A 4,231-nucleotide genomic window follows, 5' to 3' on the forward strand; every position below is an offset into this window, starting at 1 on the left:
ATCTCCATGTGACCGACCTGTATTGGATTTTTTCCAACATCTCTCCTAAGGTATTTTATTGCAGTTTGTGCATTGTCTAGGCTTTATGGTTGGCTCACAAGGTGGTCTATTGTTATGGAAGGTGTTACGAGGATAAAGGATGGTCGTCATGCATACTGACAACTATGATGTGGTGACCCCCAACAAGTATTCCATTTTGTTACATCTGGTGAATTTGTTACCTCCAGTGGGTTTTCTATCATATTTCAGGATTTTATATTAGGGTTTTAACCTAGATGGTGTGATTTCATGGAACCCGACCCATTAGTTTTTGTGAAATATCTGTTCCTTTGCCACTTGTATAGGTTTCTCAGTGATTTTTACTTAGCCAAATATTTTCCCCTCTTCGATGAACTATTTGCAGTCAATTTCGTTGGATGGATTCTCTCCTTTGGTCCCTTCCATTACAAACGAGGGTTTATTTGATTTTCAAGGCAATTGTTTGGGGTTTTTCCTGATGTGTGTTTTCCTCTTCCATCATTAAGTGCCGGGGTTTCTAATTTATTGGTTTCCCATCCTATGAATAATTTACCACATGTTGCAGATTCTATTCCCGTGGTGCAAAGAAATATAGCAGAAAATCCTCCAGTAGTTGGTTCAGGTAGTCAAGTTTTAGTAAATTAGGTTGCTCTTGTGTCAGGTCCTCAACCTTGTATAGGTCTAGGGTCTTTTGATAAGGATGCATCAAACCCGAGGCCACAAGAGAAAGGTAATGGGAGTCCTTCTCATAAAAAAAGAATAAGCTTAGGGTTTTAAAATGACGACTCCCCTACATCCTGTGCTTTTTTTCAAGGGGACAATGTGGAGATAGCGTACATGATTGATTTACGAGAAATATCTATTGGGTAGGGAAAGAGGAAAGAAGCTCATTTTAGTGACCATAATTGCAAGGTGGGACTAACATATTTCTCTTGGTATATACGACCCCCCTAATTTTTTCCTTCTAGAAAAGGGGTGGATCCAACTCTCTTTCAAGTTTAAGGAGGATGTTGCAAAAATCACGAAGGAGGTTTGGGCTATTGACTCCACTCCTATCTTTTTTAAATTATGGACTGCTTTGTTTGATGCCCAAGAGGATCAAATGGATGCAATTCCAATATGTGTTCGGTTTCCTTGGCTTCCATTCAACATATGGAATCCCCAAAGTTTTTCTATTCTGGGGAATAGTTTGGGGCATTCTTGGGTGCCAACTATTCATTCCAAGAGACACAAGAGAAATCAATTACAAGGGTTTTGGTTTGCATGGCCCTGTGGAAACACTTCTTGCCACAATGGACATTGGTAAGGGTTGTGTGTAAATTTTTCACTTAGACTATGAGGGGTTCCCTTTCCGAACCAAAATTTTCCATAAATATGGCCACCTAGATAGAAATTGAATTTTTCCTTTCAAGGTCTCGTCAAATGCTGGGAAACTCTCCAAGAAGAAAAAGATCAGGGGAGAGGCTTCAGGGGGTCAGTCCTAAGGATCTTATGGAAGACATTAGATGGGTGATGGACGCAGTGGCATCTATCTCTGATCTTCTAAGTTTGATGCTAGTTAAACAAATGAGGTCTCTTTTGAAGGTCTCTTCTTCCACTCCAACGGTGTAGAATGATTGCTCTATTGCAGACAATTTGGCCTCTGGTAATTTTGTTTCCCTCTCTTTTATACATTTAGTTTCTTGTTCATGTTTTTGATCATTGAATGATGGGAATCATGTTCATTCAGATGTAAGTGTTGGGAACCCTTATTTTCCATATTTCTTTCCTTCAGTTATAAATTATCATTGTACTTTTCCATCTGATACTTCGAGTTATTCTTCTCCAAGAGCACATGTTTTTCGAGGGAGTTCTCATGATTTGGGGGAAGGTGATATTCTCTAAAGCCAGGTGTCTTGCTATGATTTCAGGTTATAAGGTCTCTTCTAGCAAGTTGGCTTAGATCTTGGTGTCTAGCCTATTTGGTAAAATTAGGGGGAGAAAATAAAATATTATTTTGAAAAAGCCAAGGCCCATGAGGAATTGGTTGAGGGAAGACAAGCATCTATCAATGGGGTGATTAGATCTTTGAAATGCCTTCAGGAGGTTCCCCAATAAAAACATTTCCTCAAACTCTCATGTTTTGGCTAATAATACCAAAAAATGGCTTTGAAGAGATTAGTTCTAGTTCAACATCTAGATGTACTTTTTATACAAAAAATGCTTGGGGAGGGTGTCGGTATCACTAAATTATTAGAATCTTCATTCTCTTCTTGGAGATTTATTTTTCTTGATTTCTATGGTCTTTTTGGGGATTTTTCCCTGGGATGGGATGCTCATAAGACGTAGGCCAAAAAAAATTGGAGTTTTTCTTCTAGTGTGGGCATGGTGAGTTTTTTTCACCAGAATTAGCAAAAAAATTTCTTTTATCAATATTTATGAGATGAATGAAGACAAATTTTCATTCTAGAATTCATTCCTTGGGAAATATTTAATGAAGTATGAGAATTTGATAATTGGTTGTGATCTAAATTTTTTGTGGGTGTTGTTTAATCCGGGGGCCCTCTTGCTAGGGTCAATCCTCTTTTAGACTTTTTATGCTTAAGATTTCCAATAGTCACATACTTGACATTGCCACATTTGACTAAAACCTACTTGGAAAAACCATAGGATGGGGGAGGATTATGTGGCAAAGAGGCTCAATTGATTTCCTGTGGTTGATATTATGATGTTGAGTTTCCCTCCTCATCAACATTGGGTTGGCTCTGGCAGGATTTCATAACATTCTCCCATCCTCCTAAAGATAAAAGGGAACTCTTTAAAGTGTGTCTATCCTTTTACAATTATTTCAAGTTGGATTAAAGAAGAGGCATTTAATGTTTTGATCAGGGACAATTGGCATCCATATGGTGGAAGTTTTGGAAGATCAGTAGCTAGTCAACTTGAGTCAAATATTAAACATATTAATTTCTTGGTTAAAAATTTTGCATTCGAGAAATGCAGAAGAGAGGAGGAGGAGCTGGTCGAAGTCGAGAAAAAAATACAAGTTTTCTCTAATTTAGTAGATGATGGATATCGGTTTTTGGATTTTGGAGAGGAAATCAAAATACTAGAAGCTAGAATAAAAGAGATCCTTTTAAATAAAGAAGAGTTACGACGTCTTAAAAGCAGGGCTTTATGGTGGATAATAGGGGCGAGAACGCCAAATTATTTCACGCCTATGCTAAGCTCAGGAAATTGATTAACATCATCTAGAGTATGGATGATGAAGGGGGTTGTGAGGTTTCAAATTTAATGGATTAGCATCAATAGGACAAGCTCATTTTCAAAACATCTTTAAGGAACCTACGAGGGTCAATATAGTTGATATTATTTGAGTGGCTCAATACTTTCCACATTTTGTGGAGGATGCATGGAATGATGCACTGATTGAGGTAGTATCTGAAGAGTATTTAACTACGTCCATCTCTATCTTTCAAAAAGACAAGAGTCTAGGGCATGATGGATGTGTTGCTGAATTTTTCTTTGCTCATTTTAACCATATCGATAAAGATCTCTTGTGGGTTTTAAATGAATCTCGTAGTGAAGGTAGGGTCCTTCTAGCTTTCAAGTTGACATTTATTTCTCTTATTACTAAGGTTGATAATATAACTTATTGTTGAGGACTTTCATCCAATATCCATCTACAATTGTGCATATAAGGTCATAACAAAGGTGATTTCTTGAAGAATCAAACCAATCCTTTCCAAGGTAATGTCTCAGGAACAATTCTGGTTTCATGATGGGAGATAAATTCATGAGGCCATTACGGTTTTAAAGGAGGTTTTACATAACACTAAAACAATGAAGGTCATGAGATTTTTGTTTATAATTGACCTCTCAAAGTATTATGATCATGTAAATTGGTCCTTCATCATAATTCTTCTAAGTCATGTTGGATTTGAGATTCCTTCCAATAATCAAATTATGAGTTGTTTGACTTATGTTTATTTTGATGTTTTGATTAAGTGATCAACTTTGAAATTTTTTCATGCGTAGTGATTTATGAGACAAGGTTTCCCCTTGTCTCCCCTCCTCTTTATACTTGTATCATGAGGCCTCAGTATCATGATAAAAGATGTCGATAGAAGAAGGGAATTTCAAGGAGTTTTACTTGCATAGGTTTTGGTGATCACACGTTAATTATTTTTTGATGGTATTCTTAACAATTTTTTGCAATGGATTGGCTATATAT

The sequence above is a fragment of the Pinus tabuliformis genome, chromosome 4_1 (genome assembly GCF_031772625.1).
Source record: "Pinus tabuliformis cultivar Carrire ecotype Pingquan chromosome 4_1, CPIR1, whole genome shotgun sequence".
Classification (NCBI taxonomy): Eukaryota; Viridiplantae; Streptophyta; class Pinopsida; order Pinales; family Pinaceae; genus Pinus; species Pinus tabuliformis.